Source organism: Vulpes lagopus, chromosome 11 (genome assembly GCF_018345385.1).
Source record: "Vulpes lagopus strain Blue_001 chromosome 11, ASM1834538v1, whole genome shotgun sequence".
Lineage (NCBI taxonomy): Eukaryota > Metazoa > Chordata > Mammalia > Carnivora > Canidae > Vulpes > Vulpes lagopus.
This window is the reverse complement of record NC_054834.1, coordinates 65,327,416-65,345,846: the sequence shown is the minus strand read 5'-3', so window position 1 is coordinate 65,345,846 and position 18,431 is coordinate 65,327,416. Positions and strand designations below refer to the sequence as shown.

Sequence of the window (18,431 nt, the reverse complement as noted above, 5' to 3'; positions counted from 1 at the left end):
TGCCTCTCCCATGCAGTACGTGATCAGAGGCTAAGGGAAGGGGTGAGGGGTGGGGAGGGGGTGCTAAATCAGGAGGAGGCTTGACTCACATTGAATCGTCCCAGGACCAAGTCAGGTCATGTTATTTTTCTTCCCATTTCGAGGATGAGAAGGCAGAGGCTCAGGGAACTCGAGGTTGCACAGCCTGTAAAGATTAGAGCTCAAGGCTGTTTAGGCTCCACTTTCCCATCTGTATGGGCGTGTGTACGTGTGTGTCTGCGTGTGTGTCTGTGTATGGGTGTGTGTGAGAGAGAGAGAGAGAGAGAAGGGGAGGGAGTTAATTTCTTCCTTCTATTTTAATAAGAATGCTATGGAAGGGGTGGGGGAGGGGAGAGGGAGAGATGCTGGCAGTTTCCGTTTCTAGGAGCTAAAGGTCCTGAGCTTCTGGAGCTGTCTCCCTTTGTTTGGAAAATTTACCAGGATGGGCCTTTATACAAACACAGGCAAGTCCCCGCCTATTGTCCTTGGGGAGGAGGGTGGGGTCACCCCAATCTCTACACAGAACACTAGTGTAGTTCTCTTTCATGAAGTGAGTCCGTGTCTTCTTAACAGACCTTCACCCTTGAGGAGTGAGAGAGAGACCGCCCTGGAGAGAGACTCCAATGGGATAGTAGATGCCTCCTGGGGAGCTACTGAAGATCAAATAATGGAGGCTAGGAAGGTACCTGGGGCCCTTATGATGGGCTCCTCTGGGCAAGTCATTCATTCATTCACTCATCCCTGTGTGTGTCATGGGCCCTGCCAGGCTTTGGGAATACACTCGGCCAGGTTTTGAATTGTCCTGAGTGGAACCCTGGGGGAGTTAAAAGGGCAGCAAAGCAGCCCAAAACAGGGTAGCTAAAATTGGAGCTGACTTAACTGTTGGACGAGAGGCTCTGAGTCATATTAATATTTGGATACCTTAAAATCAGGAAGATCAAATGGAGCATAAGATAAACTCACAGAATCTGGAATCAGGGAAATGCATCTTAAAGATGAGTTTGGCTGGTAGAGATGATCTTTTTAATTTTGATTTTAATTTGAATGCCTTTATGGCAGGGGCTGTGTTCCTAACATCCTTGGTTCTCCCCACACCTGAGCAGCCCCACCTCAATCACACATGTACCTTCTCAGCCACCTGCACAGCCGGGATGGCTAACAGTTTTCCACGCTAATAGTAGATGTCTCAGAGCTTTGAGTCTGTTTATTCAAGTATTAATGAATCAAAAACAGATTTTCAGAATGTGGCAAGGTTTTAAACTTTGATCTTTTCTCTGATTCTCAGGGTAATGCAATAATGGTGATCTTGGTTGGTGACCTTTATTGATGATAGTGATGATTGGTGATAAATAATTGTGAATAAGCTGGCATTGTTTGCATTCATTCCATATATGTTTATTGAGAGTTGCTGTGTGTCAGCACTTTTGTAGGTCTGGGGAATACAGCAGGAAGAAGACAGACAAAAATGGAACTTGAATTTCAGTGTGGGTGGAGGGAGATAGACAGTAGGGAAGATACATGAATAAAACGCATAGTCTATGAGATGGTGATAAGTACTAAGGAGAAAAAGTGAGAAAGAGTAAGAAGTGTTGGAGGAGGAGAAGGGGTTGGATAGTGTGGCCATCACAGGCCTCACAGAGACAACGAATATTTAGTCAAGACCGAATTAAGTAAGGGAGCTAGCCACCTGGGGCAAAAACATTCTAGGCAGAGAAGACAGCAAGTGCAAAAGCCCTGAGGTGGGATTGGTCTTGTGTGTTAGAAGAGGTATCAATACATCATGCACAGCTCCAAGCTCTTTCACTCCATTAAGGGAGATACTATTATTGTTCCCATTTCCAGATGGGCAAACTGTGGCCAGAATCTAAGAAACTTACCCTGGGTTAAATAAAAGGCAGAGCCAAGATTCTAACCCAGACAGTCCAACTCCAGAGCTGCGCTCTTAAGTGCTAAGCTATGCTAAAGAAGTGATTTCCTGAGCCTGGGTAGACCTAGGTTCTGAAGATTTACACCTCCAGCTCTAAGCAGCCTTCCCAGGCTGGAAGGAAAACCCTGGGTGTGGTGGCAGGGGAGGGAGTGACTCAGGCCTTGGCCGGCTTCCTGCTGAGTCATTGCTGATGGACTGCAGAGGGAGCCCAGTGGCACTCAGGCCTCACCTCCTCACACTGACAGGTTCCTGCCCTTGGGGGGAGATGCCTGGCAACAGGCTTTAACCACACACCATCCGTGGACAAATTTGTCTGACTTTCCTAAGAACTTCATTGTGAAATTGTGGGTGGCCTCCATGTCCTGGTGTTGCCCCACAGCCAGCAAAGGGGAGCAGCCCTGGAGTCTGACTTTCAGCCCAACCTAGCCCTGAATTCTCCAGAATGTCCTGGATGGATACATTCTGTCCCTTGTTGGGCTGTCTTCATCTTGGGTTGATCTTTCATCTCCAAGAGCAGCTAGCTGTGTGTTTGGCACGCCCCACAAAGAAAAACAAGGTGCTCCCTGGGCCTCATGATGCTCACCCTCTTGACATATTCATTCACAGTTACAGCAGGGAGGGAGTGGGTAAGTACTACAGCATGTACATCGAGTCCATTAAGATTGTAAAATGGGGATCCGTGAATGATAATGGCTAACATATCTTGAGCCCTTACTATGTGCCCAGTTTTCTGAGCACTAAATGCGGCTTACCAATTTTCAAAACTCTGATCAACACCTGATATGAGAGATGCTTACCCTTTTATAGATATGAAAACGAAGGCTCAGAGATGTCACAGCTAGGAAAGGGCAGAAAGGACATTAGGCACCAAATGCAGGAGTCAGGAAGGTACAGGCTGGATTTGGGGAGCTCTGATGGGCTGGAGGAGAACAGAGGATGGAGGGGGAGTCCAGCAGGAGACAGATCTCTCAGAAGAGAGAGGGCATGGAGACCAGACCGTGAAGTTGGACTTGAGTTCATGGTGATTAGGAGCCACTGAAGATTTTTTCAGCATGTCTCCCTTTGGTGCCCTAAGGCTGTAGCTTTGTGGCTCTGGCTTAGGGTCACCTTGGCATGTGAATCGTGTGCCATAGGGGATCGACCATAAACAGTAGGAAGGACTCAAGACTCTGTGAGGTGAGGAAATGTCTCATTTTCTCCTTGCTCACCAGGAATCCTGTCTTTCCTGACCTTGTGCTGTGGAATATCCTAGATAAAGAGCTGTATGTTCCAGGAAATGTCCTGACAGGTGCTGCCCATAGCTGGTGGGTCTTCTCCTTTTGGGACCCCTTCCCCCGCATCCCAATTCAACTCTCTTCCTGGCTTTCATCTCTTTATTCCTCACTTGTATTGTGCACATTAGTTGTTTCTGTCCAGTTGGCATTTCTACTTTTTTTTTTTTTTTTTTTGGTCAAAACGTCTTCTCCCTGTTCTCACTCTGTGATCTACTGAGTTTGCCTCATGATACCTTCCTTGGTAGACTCCATTAGTTGACTCAACCTAGTCTCCCTCTTCTGTGGCATGAGAGACCCCAATTTCATTCTGGGTGGTGTCGCTGCATGGTCACCCCAGGCAATGGATCATGATATGTCTGTGCCAACAACAAACATGTTTCCTACTGCCCTAGACTCCCTTGCAGCTAGAGCATCCATGTGACCCTGTTTTTGTTAATAAGACCCAAGGGGAAGTAAGCACTGGGGCTTCTGAGAAAGCTTTTGATTTTTTTTTTTAAGATTTATCTATTCATTCATGAGAGAGAGAGAGAGAGAGAGAGAGTGAGAGAGAGAGGAGAGGCAGAGACACAGGCAGAGGGAGAAGCAGGCTCCCCATGGGGAGCCTGATGTGGGACTCGATCCCAGACCCCAGGATCACGCCCTGAGCCGAAGGCAGACACTCAACCGCTGAACCACCCAGGCGTCCCATGCTTTTGATTTTTTTTGGCAAAAAGCAAAAGTTCCCGTTTCCTCCGCCTGACAACCCCTTCCCTCCTGCCCCCAACTTAACCACAGTCATGATGGCCAGAGGTTGCTGCAGCTGTAAGGATGTCAACTGAGGGTTGCCAGCAGCCATCACTGGGAAAAAGCCTGCCTTCCGAGGAGAGAATACAATCAAACACAGAGAGAAAAGAAACAGGGCAGAGAGATAAAGAGAAACAGGAAAGTTGAGGCCTTATTTGAATGTTTAGCTCCATATGAAACTGGCACCATGCCTGGAATTCCAAGTTATGTGAACAACACACATGCTTTTCTTTTTTCCTTATGCTTGTTTGAGATGGGCTTCCGTTACTTTTAACCAAAGGCCCAGGTCTCCTATTTTATGGGTGAATGTCTAGCAGTGCTCCCAGCCTTCCTCTGCCTGTAACACCTGTGACCTTGACCAACTACTATGATGTGCATGAGAGTTCCAGTCACATGTCATCCACCGACCCACGTTCAACCTCAGCACCCCACGTCCTACAACCCCAACCCTGCTCCCCACCTCCACCCTTCCCCATCTCTAACTTTTTTTAAAGATGTATTTATTTTATTTATTTTTAAAAAGATTTTAAAATTTATTCATGAGAGGCACAGAGAGAGAGAGAGAGAGAGAGAGAGAGAGAGGCAGAGACATAGGCAGAGAGAGAAGCAGGTTCCACGCAGGGAGCCTGATGCAGGATTCAATCCTGGGACTCTAGGATCATGCCCTGGGCCAAAGACAGGGGCTCAACTGCTGAGCCACCCAGGCATCGCAGATTTATTTATTTTAGAGGGGAGGAGGGGCAGAGGATATCTACTTCCCTTTTGGTCAAAAACTGGCCCAAGGGAATGAAGAATGAGGAAAGCCAGGTGTGTCACCACATACCAAGGCTGCTTTTAACTCCACAATGTCCTCAGAATGCCCTGGGAACACTGTTGTTTAAGAAATACCGAGAATAAAAAATATGAGTCAAAGAGAAAGAAGCAAGTCAGGTGGGCAGGGATGGGATGGCGTGGAGTCTCTCTGGTCTGGGAGGGACCTTAGGGGCCATGTACCCATGCTCTTCTTTGTTCATTCATACAACACATGGTTTATGCCTTTCTTCTGATTATAGAATTGGCATATAGCATTATGTTAGTTAGTTTCAGGTGTACAAATAGCGATTTGGTATTTGCATATATATTGTGAAATGATCACCACAGTAAATCTAATTAACATTAATTATCACACATAGTTAGAAATCTTCTGTTTTTTTTTTAATCTTTTTGTTTTGCGATGAAAACCTTTTTTTTTTGCGATGAAAACTTTTAAGATCTATTCTCTTAGCAACTTTCAAATATGCATCACAGTATTAATTACTATAGTCACTACATTGCACATGACATCCAATGACTTATTTATTTTATAACTAGAAGTTTGTACCTTTGGACCCCCTTCACTCATTTCACCTGCCTCCATACCTCCCATCTCTGGCACCTACCAAGCTGTTCTTCATACAACACATTTTTTTAAGCACCTCCTTTGTGCCAGACCCTAAAATGGTCCCTGCCTTCTCTACATAGGTGAGGAAATGTGAAATATATGTATGAAAAATAAAAGAAAGAAGCTGCCTGGTGAGTGTGTCTTCCCTTAGGCTTCTCACAGAGAAAATGACCTTCAAAATAAAACAGATGAAGTCCAGATTGACAATGAGAGAGCCTCACTCTTGGGTGGAATTTGGGACATTAAAACAAGATATCACATTGGGATTTAAATCTCTGTTCCCTTGGGACACCTGGGTGGCTCAGCGGTTGAGCGTCTGCCTTTGGCTCAGGATGGGACCCTGGAGCCCCGGGATAGAGTCCCACATCGGGCTTCCTGCATGGAGCCTGCTTGTGTCTCTGTGCCTCTCTCTCTGTCTCTCATGATTAATAAATAAAATCTTTATTTTTCTTTTTTAAATTTTTATTTATTTATTCATGAGAGACAGAGAGAGAGAGAGAGAGAGAGAGAGAGGCAGAGACATAGGCAGAGGGAGAAGTAGGCTCCCCACAAGGAGCCTGACATGGTACTCGATCCCGGATCTTTTTTTTTTGGGCCAAAGGCAGACACTCAACTGCTGAGCCACCCAGCCATCCCTAAAATCTTAAAAAAAAAGAATCTCTGTTCCTGAAAACCTTCAAGAATGAAAACCTAACCACGTACTTGTCTTAAATAGTCGGGTCTGTGGGGGTGCTGCATAGAGCAAGGGCTTCTGAGTGAACAGACTTAGGTTTGAATCCTAACTCCTTCCTTCTCTCCCTCCCTCCCTCCCTTCCTTCCTTCCCAGGATCAAGGCTTTTATTTCATTTTATTTATATATTTAATTTTTTATTTGAGTACAGTTGACACAAAACATTACATTAGTTTCAGGGGTACAACATAGTGATTCACCATCTCTATAGATTATGCTCTGCACACCACAAGTGTATCTACCATCTGTCACCATGGAATGCTATTACACCACCATTGACTGTGTTCCCCTTGCTGCACCTTTCATTCCCATGACTTATTCATGCCACAACTAGAAGCCTGCATCTCCCACTCCTCTTTACCCATTTTACCAATTCCTTTCCAGAAATGTGTGGTTCAGACAAGTATAAACCCCTCTGAGCCTCAATTTCCCTAAGAACTATAGTGAGCACTGTATGAATATAACAATACTATAATTTTTTTATGAGGACTTAACTATATTCTGGTTCTGATCTAAGCTCTGTAAGTTTATTAACTTACTTATCGTCACAACAAATGAGGAGACCAAGGCATAGAAAGGTCAAATATCTTGCTGGTCCATTTGCGGAGCCTGGCTTTGAATTCATGAAGTCTGGTTCTAGAGGCTATGCTTATAAACAAGTTCACTTACTGCTGCTGCCCTTATTGGTAGAATGGAGATGACTCACTCAATTGCTAGAGGGGATATTGAAGTGGTAAAATGCCTGGACTCTGGAGCCAGATTGCTGTGGTTCAGATTCCTGGTGTATCACTCCTTAGCTGTGTCACCCGAGTTGTGAGCAAATCATTCACATTCTCCATGCCTATCTTGATTTCCTCATCCATAAAATGGAGAGGGTTTTAATGAGGATTGAATGAGTTATACAATAAACTTAGAATCTTACCTGGTTCACGGGAAGTCCTTGTAGGTGCCATCACTGTTGTCTTTCAGGGGTCATCATTCCCTCAGGGAGGCCTCCGCTCCCAATCTGAATTATGTTCCTCCCTAATATTCACCCTCATAGCACCCTGCTCCCTTCTTAGGTGGCACTTAGGACTCACATCAATGCTACTGTATTTGTAAGAGATAGAAAACCATGACATAAAGCTTTCTTATTACTTGGAATTTTCGTTTGACACATATTGAAAGTTTTTTTTTTTTTTTTAAGGATTTTATCTATTCATGAGAGACACAGAGAGAGAGAGAGAGGCTGAGACACAGGCAGAGGAAGAAGCAGGGCGATGCAGGGAGCCTGATATGGGACTTGATCTCGGGTCTCCAGGATCACACCTTGGGCTGAAGGTAGTGCTAAACTGCTGAGCCACCCAGGGATCCCCCAACACATATTGAAAGTTTTAAGTCTTACTTAGACACAGATTTTTTCAAAGATTTATTTATTTATTTTTTAGAGAGAGAGTGTGTGCAGAAAGGGGCAGAGGGAAAGAGAGAGGGAGAATCTCAAGCAGACTCTGCTGAGTGTGAAGCCTGATGTGGGGCTTGATCCTATGATTCTGAGATCATTACCTGAACCCAAATCAAGAGTCAAATGCTTAAATGATTGAGCCACTCAGGCACCTCTAGATGTAGATATTTTTTAAAAGATTTTATTTTTGGGGGGTGCCTGGGTGGCTCAGTGATTGAGCATCTGCCTTCAGCTCAGGGCGTGATCCTGGGGTCCGAGATCAAGTCCCACATTGGGCTCCTTGCAGGGAGCCTGCTTCTCCCTCTGTCTGTGTCTCTCTCTCTCTGTATCTCTCATGAATAAATAAATAAAACCTTAAAAAAAAAGGTTTTACTCTTTTTAAAGTAATCTTTACACACAATGTGGGGCTCAGATCCACAACCCTGAGATCAGAAGTCACACACTCCACCAACTGAGCCAGACATAGAGATTTATCATATATCAAGCTGCTCTGTTTCCTTGCCTTTACAGTACACAATAACTTTTCGCTTCAGTGCCAAATCAGCATGGAATCTTTTTGAAGAATTGTAAGTAGCAAATAAACTCAGCACCTTGCATAACTATGCAGGAAGCTCAAGGAAAAGGGAGAAGAGATGGAGAATCATGAGCAGGTTTGTGCATGTGCAATCAATGACAATTATGTCACAACCATCACCTGGCTATCAGCAATCTGAGATACCACTGATTACAACACACAGCCTTCTTTCAGGAGTGTAAAAATATGAAAAAGTGTTGTAAGGTTGATCATGAAATAAAATATTAAAACTTAAATGTCCTTCCCCCACCATCCATCCAGTTGCATGGTTCCTTATTTGGTTTTCCAAAAGCCCATCATGGTTTAGATCAAACCTGTGTAGGTTTTCCTTCTAAGTATGACTTACTAATGACTTTGTGTTAAAGCAATGCTAACTGCTGTAAAAGATAAATTCTAAAACTGCGTCAGTTAACACTATATAAACACTCTAAATTTTACAGGTAAAGAAATGAGACCCAGAGATGTAAAATGACATGCCCAAGGCCACATTGCCCCTGTAGAGTTCAAATCAGGTGTTCCTCATTGGCAGCAAAGGGCTTTACTCCATATCATCATTCAGGAATCTAGGTACACAGATATTTTGCCATTTCCAACAGCTTGTTTCAAGGATTGCTCTGGGGCCCTAAGCCTAGAAGGTTTTATGCACTGAGGCTGGAGATGGCTTACATAGCACACTTTTCCTCACATTCCACCCTCAAAGCTTGATCACAAGGCTATATCTAACTGCAAGGGAGGCTGGTAAATGTCCTCTCACCCTGTCTCTGGGAAGAAGAGGGACTGAGTTTAGTAATGAGATACCAATTTCTGCTCCAAGCATTTTTAAAAAGTTTTTATTTAAATTCTAGTTAACATGTAGTGTAATATTGGTTTCAGGAGTAGAATTTAGTGATTTGTCGCTTACTTACAACATCCAGTGCTCATCACAACAAATTTCCTCCTTAATCGACATCTTTCATTTAGGTCCTCCCCTGCGCACCTCCTCTCCAGTAGCCCTCACTTTGTTCTCTATAGTTAAGAGTCTCCTATGGTTTGCCTCCCTCTCTTTTATTTTTTCCCTTCCCCTATGTTCATTTCTTTTGTTTCTTAAATTACACATATAAGGGGGGGATCATAATGGTATTTGTCTTTTTCTGATTGACTTATTTCATTTAGCATAATACACTCTAGTTACATCCATGTTGTTGTAAGTGACAAGATTTCATTCTTTTTGATGGCTGAGTAATATTCCTTTGCTGGGTCATAGAGTAGTTCTATTTTATTTTCTTGAGGAACCTCTATACTGTTGTTTTCCAGAGTGGCTGCACCAGTTTCCATTCCCACCAACAGTGTAAGAGGGTTCACCTTTCTCTGCATCCTCTCCAACATCTGCTGCTTTCTGAGTTGTTAATCTTAGCTATTCTGACCAGTGTTAGGTGGTCTCATCATGATTTTGATTTGTATTTCCCTGATGCCTAGTGATATTGAGCATTTTTTCATGTGTCTGTTGGCCATCTGTATGTCTTCTTTGGAAAAATGTCTGTTCATGTCTTTTGCCCATTTAACTGGATTATTTTTTGGGTGTTGAGTTTGAGAAGTTCTTTATAGATTTGGATACTTTATAGATTTTGGATGTCAGATATGTCATTATCTTAACTCCTCTCTGCACTAAGCTTTTATAGGGAACCAAAGAACTATGATGGGCATGCTATAGAAGTTAATTCTTGGGACATCTAGGTAGCTCAGCAGTTGAGCATCTGCCTTCAGCCCAGGGTATGATCCTGGGGTCCCAGGATCGAGTCCTGCACTGGGCTCCCTGCATGGAGCCTGCTTCTCTCTCTTCCTATGTTTCTGCCTCTCTCTCTCTCTGTGTCTCTCATGAAAAAATAAAATCTTAAAAAAAAAAAAGAAGTTAATTCTTTCCACCCTCTCAGCAACCCCACAAGTGAGTACTGTATATTTTACAGGTCAAGAAATAATGCTCAAAGATGTGAAATGACATGCCCAAGGCCACATTGCTCTGTAGTCACAGAGCTGGAATGGAGCTTCATCTTCCCATTACAGCCACTTGCCTCTTTGAACTATACAAGAAAGGCAAGGGGAAAAGGAGAGACACTATCATCCTTTTCACATGGGGCCAATTCACTTAGAAGGTATCCTTTGTTTTTTCTGAGGCTGGAGATTTCACCCACAGTCAGTTACTCATAGTCAGTTATCAGTGGCTCAAAGGCGACCAGGCTACAGTGTTTGCTACCTGCCAACAGCCTGGGTTTCTTTCTTTCTTTCTTTTAAATTAATTATATATTTTATTATTTTTATTTTTTTAGAGATTCATTTATTTATTCATGAGAGACACAGAGAGAGAGAGGAGGAGGGAGAAGCAGGCTCCCCATGGGGAGCCCAATACGGAACTCAATTCCAGGACCCCAGGATCACAACCTGAGCCAAAGACAGACACTGAACTACTGAGCTACCCAGGTGTCCTTCCCACCCCTGCCCTGAGTGTCTTTTGAATGGGTCTGGCTGTGATGTACTCTCTTCTGGATACATGACATTTGAGAGTAGTCATTTTGATAATGAAGATATATCTATAGATAAAAATGTAGATAAGACGTAGATATAGACATTAAAAAGAGACTTAAAAGTAAAAACAACCAAACACAATGTGTAGAATCTGATTGAACCCTAGTTTGAAAAACCAGCATTAAAAAATATTTTGGGGGATGCCTGGCTGGCTCAGTTGGTGGAGCACGTGACTCTATCCTGGAGTTGTGGGTTTGAACCCCATGTTGGGTGTAGAGATTACTTAAAATCTTTTAAAAAATTGTATATATTTGAGTATGGATAGAATATTTGGTTATGTGAGGAAATATTAATTTTTTGTGTGTGATAATTCTGTTGAGTCTATGTAGAAAAATGTCTATGATTTAGAGAGAAGTATTTAGGGATGAAATATCATGAAATGTGTACTTTAAAACATGAATGACAAAAACAACAACAGAAAAACAGATGAAGGAAACTTTGGGAAATGTTAAGAACTGTTAAATGTTGTTAGGTATAAGGATGTTCATTTTATTATTTTTTTCTCCATGACATTTACTGTTTGAAGTAAGACAGTGGGGATATATGGATGAGGCTTAAAAATGAATAGTACTTATCACCAGTATTTCTCTTTTTTCTTTTCTCATTTAAGTGTAGTTGACATACAATGTTCTATCAGTTTCCGGGGTACAACATAGTGATTTGACAATCCTGTACGTTCGTCAATGCTTCCCATGATAAGTATAGTCATGGTCTTTCACTATACTCGTATTTATTTCTCCATTGATGAATCAATTTTCTTTATTCCCTTTCCCCCTTGATTGTTAGTCCATGAAAATGGGGATCTTGCCAATTTTGATTTTTCCTAGCACCTGTATTCTTGGCATCTAGCATGGTCTCTAGTACAGAGTTGGGTTTTTAATTTTTTTTTCCTTCTAAGCTCAATTCTCATGGATGAGAATTGGCCTTTATCCATCATTGCCAGCCTTTATATTGGTTCTCCCTGATTCTGGCTGCATCTCTGGCCCTGCAGGTCCCTCCATCCACAGCCCTCCCCTTCCTTGTCTTGGTCTATCCCTGATACAGGCCCACAGGCAAGAAGCAGAAGGCTGCTGGTGGCCCACATGCCCATCAGTCTGAGCATGGGCCTACAGCCATCTCCCACCCTCTCCTGTGATTCGCTGCCATCACACTACGGACTCCTGGAGGGCAGGGACCTTCCCCTGCACTTCTTGGTAGTTGCTGAAGCACTTGGCACTGCATGTAACCAGTGCTCTGTAACCATTTGATGATTGACTACCTGTATTCCCCTTCCTGGCCTTACTTCACTCTTTTTTTGATGAGAAATAATTTTCGTGTATTGATTTATCTTCTCATATTATTTTTAATTATACAAGAAACACATGGGCCTTGTAGAACAATTAGAAAGTGGAAACAACCTGAAAGAAAAAGAGATAGGAGGATTTGAAATCTTGTCTCCCATTGTTATCATTTTGGTGCATGATTAACGTTATCTCTGTGCATATATTAAAATGTTCTCTCTATAAAATGGGATTGCTTTTTCCTGTTTTCTTCCTCCAACAAAATATGGAGAACATTCTTCTAAAGCAATAGGTATGCATCTATGCCATCATTTAAAAAAATCTATATGTATTCTCTTACAAGGCTATATATGCTATAATTTATTTAATTAGTCCCCTAATGGTGGGTATTTAAGTTGTTTCTAATTTGCTGCTACACTGAACATCTTTGCATATCTCTCTTTGTGTACATGGCACTTGCACTGCTGTTCATTTCAGCAGTTTTTTTTTCCTTCTTTCTTTTTTTTTTTTTTTTTTTTTTTTGCAGGGGGGTCCCTTCTGTGTGCTGGGCTCTTTTCAGTGGAGATAGCAACAGTGGAATTTCTGGGGTAAACACGCCTTTATTATTGTTGTTATTATTATCATCATCATTATTGTTATTATTAAAGACTTTTAATACATGTTGCCAAAGTGCTCCAGAGAGACTAGATTAGCTTCCATTCCTGCCTGCAATGTGTCAAAGTCCCATGCCCCCTTCCACCATTGTCTTTTAGAGCCATCTCTGCAGGGAGGTGTCTCGCAGTGTATCTGGCGTGTCCCCTGCTCTCTTCTTCCTTTGGATTCTTTTCTTGGCCACATCCATCTCGGTATCAGCTCTGGCCTTTCATGCTTCCCTTCTCTGGTTTAAATGACTCTGCCTGCCTCTGACCGTGCCTTTAATTTTGAGGATCCTTGTAGATATTCCCTCTCCTTGTTACGACCCCATGCAGTGCTCCCCACAGAGTCAGCCATCACTCTTCAACCCCCAAAGAGAGGGCTCAGACAACCAAGGGACAAGAAACAGGTAAAAGTCTGGGGCTCCGTGGCTGAAGGCAGGTTTTATTCTTCCTTTGCTTCTTAATTTTTATCAGTACCATCAGGAACCAATCAGGGGCCTTCCCTTGATCTGTGTGCAGGAGACCTAGCCATAGGTGGAACTGAATCTTAGCCCCTGGCCTAAATCCTTCCAGGGCAGCAGGGACATCCCTTGGCTCTCAAGGATTAGTGCAGAGTGAGCAGCCATGTGTTTGATAATGGCCTGGGAAACAGGGAGCAGTGGTCCTATGGGAAAGACATTCTGTTCTGAGAATCTGAGCCCTGGCTCTGCATGTTCATGTGACCATTCTAATCAGACTTTGGGGTATCTGCCTGGCTTACTGCCACCCTGTCTTTGCATCTGCCCTCCAATGGTGGGGGGTGTCTGGTGGCCATTTTTATAGAATATGACCCTGTCCCCTTAGTCACATTGATTGGACCAGGGATGAGCATGGCAGGGATCCAAAGTGGGCCAATCAGATTTCTTCTGGAAATTGAGATTTGAAATGGTCTAGGGCTCATTGTAATAACCTGAAACAGAGGTAGGAAGAACTGGAAATAAGTGCACAGAGATGCAGAGAATGGATGCAGGATGGATGGCCTGCAGGGGAGGAGCAAGAGGCAGCTGTGTAGAGACAACTGGCCTGGGCTCTTGCTGGGTCCCCAGTTCTCAGTGCCCTGGCTCTGTCCCTGCCTTGGAGTCTGTGAGACACTCCAGTGTTCTCGTAAAAAAGCCTGTCCTTTAGCTTAAGCTATCCCTGCAACCTGCAAACAAGCAAACACAAATCTTGTCTAAGATGGTGAATGGAGCTAAATGTCAATCCTTCTGAGCCCACGTCTCAGGGGTGTTGAGAGGGCCAAGTGAATGAATGTCTGTAGGGCTTTAGTCCAGTGTCTATCCTCATCCATCAGAACCTGTGCCTGACAGGTTAAAATATTTTGAGTATCATCATTGACTGTACGTGAAAGAACTCGGTAAACTTTAAAACGGTATAACATTGTGTGCATGCATGTGTATGTGTGTGAATCCCTATATCTATATCCTACCTCCCATCCCAGTCCCTAGTCTGACTTTTCCTATAAACCTTTCCATCGTTTTAGACATGTCCTTCTCTTGGCCTTCATTTATTTATCATTTATTTATCAGTAAAATCAGGTGGAATGCATGACCTCTAAACTCCCTTCAAGCTCTGGGAGTGGAAGGTTGAGTTGGCCGGCTAACTCCTGCATATGGTCCAGGCGTGCAGAGAACACACCTGCCTTGAGCTGGTGCTGAAGGCCTAGAGGCCAGGAGCCAGGGACGCTCCCAGGTAACAAATGCCAGGCTGAGTTAGGGAGTCAGGCAGGATCCCTTCTCTGCTCTGCCCTGTTTAGGTTCATCCTTCTGCCTTATGGCTGTCTTGCTCCAGGCATAACGAATCTCCAGATTGTCACTGTGTCAGAAGGGACCAGAGTAAGGAAAATCTAGCTTTGCTAGAAAAGCCAAGACCTTGAGGACACCTGCTGTGGCCTTACCAATGCTGGGATCACAGCTGGTCTACAAACTCCTCCTCTCTGCTGGATTTCTCTGCTTAGGACGATAGCCAAGTCGGAACCTGGCCCAGGATCAGCCCAACCCGGCTCACTTTCCTAGGGCTGAGGCTCGAGGCACTTTGTTTCATGTTCTTTATGTCTTTGACTGCAAATTTCAAGTCTTGGCTAAATCAAAAGTATTGACATTTCTTAACAGCCTGGAAATTAATGGAGGTCATTTGGAAAGGGTGGAGACCCACAATGAAGGAGGTCTTATTTTCCCTCCTGCCAGTCACAGAGAGGAAGAGGGAGCAGTGTCCAGAAAGACCATAGGACAGAAGTCATACTGCTAAAGCACTACTGATATCTAGAGCAGCTGTGTCTCTATTAGCAAGTTGCTTATTCTCTCTGAGCCTCCATTTCTTTATCTGTAGGATGAGCAGGATGGCTACCAAGGTTCTTTGTGTGTGTCACATTTTACAATTCTCTGAATCTCAGGATGATTAGCCCTGAGAGAGCATAAACAGCATATTTCAACAGTGGATACGAGCATCTGAAAAAATGAGCAAAATGTCAAAGATGGAGGCAAAGATGAAGAAGAATGCGGGGGTTAGGGGTAGGTGAGGAACTGGTCTGTGTGTCCTTGTCCTGAAATAATTCATTTACTATGTCATACAGGGAATTTAGGGGTAACTATGTAATGCTGTTCTTGGCACAAGGTTGAAGGCTAAAGAGCCAGACAGGAGATGCTCAGGGTAGGGAATGAAGACAGACCTGTGTGTGTTTGAGCCACTTACCTTAAACTGTACTTATTTTAGTTTCCTTAGCCAGAAAATGGGGATCCTGAGAGTGCCCCTGGTATAGGGTGTTGGTAAGGATTAAATGAGATGAGGTGTACAAAATAGCTTGCATGGAGCCTCATACATAGTCAGCAGCCAATAGTGGCAGTAGATAATATTATTACCTAAGTTTTTACCCTCTATCTTGGATTATATGTCTCCAAGTAAGTAAAAGAAAACTCTCAAGATATTCTGCTTGAATAGTACCTAGGTAGTACTCTAGGCCTTTTAAAATTCATTTTGCTTCGTAGGAAAGAGAAAATCCCACCAATTCAGACCAAACTCAAGAGTATTTCCTCAAAGCGCAGTTGGAGGCAGCTCACTGCATGTGGATCACCTGTGCGCTTCCTGTTGCAGAGTCCTGAGCTTTCATTCTAATTAGAAACAGAACCCTGATTCCGAGTCTCTGAGGGGAGCCCAGAAATAAACATGTTAGTCAAATCCTCAGATAAAGCTAAGAGCCAGGTTCTTAAGGAGCACACGACCCTGCCACCCAATAGACAAGGCTGGTGCTTCTCAAACTTTAATGTATATAGGAATCTACTGAGAATCTTGTTAAAATGCAGATTCTGTTTCAGTAGGTGTATTAGTCAGGTTTCTTTATATAAACAGAACCGACAGAAAAAAAAAAAAGAACCGACAGGAAATATATACATTAGTAATATATGATACATATATATTAGTAATATATAGTGCATATATAATATATACATATATATAATATATATAATATATATGTGTGTGTGTATATATATATATATATATATATACACATACATATATATGATGTAATATTATATTGGTTTCCAGTAAACCAGAGCTCTGAGGTCAGGAGAAGATGGACGTTCAAGTTCAAACAGGAAGAAAATTCAACCATCCTCTGCCTTTTTGTTCTATTCAGGCCCTTAACAGATTGCATGAGGTCCACCCACACTGGGGAGGGCAATCTGTTTTACTCAGCCATCCAATTCAAATATGAATATCTTCTGGAAGCACCAACAGACACATGCAGAAATAATTTTTTTTAAGATTTTATTTATTTATTCATGAGAGACACAGAGAGGCAGAGACACAGGCAGAGGGAGAAGCAGGCTCCCTGCAGGGAGCTAGGTGCAGGACTTGATCCCAGGACCTCGGGATCACACACTGGGTCGAAGGCAGTTGCTCAACTGCTGAGCCACCCAGGTGTCCCCTGGCTCTGTCAGAAATAATGTTTAACCAGATGTCTGGGCATGCTGTGGCCCATTCAAGTTGACACATAAAATTAACCATTAACATAAAATTTCTGGGATGGGGCCAGAAATTCTGCATTTTGAACAAGCTCCCAGGGGACATTCATTCTGCTGGTCAATGGACCACACTTTTAATAGCAAGATTTTAGAGGCTCTGTAATTGTGCTGGTCATGAAAATGCTCTTCATCAGACATTTCTAGCTCTGCTTTCTGGGCACATGATAGGATTCTACTTCCTGCCCTTCCCCCCTCTCCCTATAGTTGGGTGGGGCCAGATGTCTAGTTCTGGCTAATGAAAGTGAAAGATTAGTGTCACTTCTAGGACAGAGTATGTATGTAGTTGCCCCTTCAAGATTCTCCAAAGCTCTTTTTCCTGTTGCCACAACCAAGGGCAATGTTTCAGATGGAGTCTCCTCCAGCAGATGACTCCCTGGGTGAGGATGGGATGGAGCCCAGCCCTCAGCCGACTGTGAGGACACATAGTGAGTATAAGACATCAGTGTTCATGGCTTTCAGTGATTGACATTTAGTTTGTTATTGCAGGATAACCTCGCCTATCCTGATGGATACACTCATCTAATCCCCATTTGACAAAAGAAGAAACCAAGTCCTGCACCTAGCTCCCTGCAGGGAGCCTGCTTCTCCCTCTGCCTGTGTCTCTGCCTCTCTGTGTCTCTCATGAATAAATAAATAACATCTTAAAAAAAATTATGAGGTCTGGAATGACTTGTCTGTGCTCTGACACCTCGCTCATGAAGTCTTAGTCTCTAACCTGACTCCCCATCTCCTTCTTTTTCTATCACTTACCAATGTCTCTACAACATGGGTCTCCCATCCCAGCATACCTTCTAGGCACTTCTCACATATCATTTCATTTCATCTTCACAGCAACAATTTAAGGCCAATGAATTATCAGCCCATTCTTTATGTGAAGAAGTGGAGGCCGGAGGTATAGCAAGTATATAGGATTTGAACCTATGACCATCTGATCCAAAGCACATATTCTTCCCATTACACCACCCTGCCTCAGAGATGCCAAAAGGTATTTTAATAATGGTAAACGCTTTACTCCAGGCAGTATTACTAATGCTTTAACTATTTTCATATTTATAACAGTCCTGTGCTGTATGTATTATCATCAAGAACATCTTCATTTATAGATAAGGATATTGAGGCACAGAGAATTTAATTTGTCCGGGGTCACACAGCTAATAAATGCGGGATCAGGATTCGAACCCAGGCAGCTAACTCCAGAGTCTATACTCATACACACTACACTTTGTTGCTGTGAGCAAAGCTCATGCATATATCTATCTAATATGATATATATGTACACATGTGTTTGTCACTTATATGTATGAGTATATTGTCATACATGATTTTTATTTGCTTAGATTTGCAGAGTATTTTTTTTCTCTACTTGCAAGATTCTGCTACACAACTATTCCAAGTTGATTTCTTTTTTTAAAAAATGTATTTATTTATTTATTTTAGAGAAAGAGTGCATGTGTGCATACGTGGGGGGAGGGGCAGAGGGAAAGGGAGAGAGAATCCTCAAGCAGACTCCCCGCTGAGCACAGAGCTCAACTCTGGGCTCGATCCCAGGACCCTGAGATCATGACCTGAGCTGGAATCAAGAGCCAACCATTTACCTGAGCCACTCAGGCAACCCTCAAGTTGATTTCTTATCCTAACTGCAGAGATCCAGGTATTCTATATATCCAGCACAATGTGATTAATAATTTTTCAACCTGGAAAAGAGAAAAGAACATTTCTTTTCAATGCTGAA

The 18,431-nt window shown here is 43.1% G+C and overlaps 1 long non-coding RNA gene across 1 annotated transcript in view; it reads left to right on the top strand.

The window, feature by feature from the left end:
• The window catches only part of LOC121471932, a 90,058-nt gene extending 72,764 nt beyond the window's left edge, over window positions 1–17,294 (top strand). Inside the window, exon 3 of the long non-coding RNA XR_005982738.1 lies at window positions 17,186–17,294. This is a non-coding gene — a long non-coding RNA (uncharacterized LOC121471932). The remainder of the gene's footprint in view (window positions 1–17,185) is intronic.
• Window positions 17,295–18,431: the final 1,137 nt, after the last annotated feature.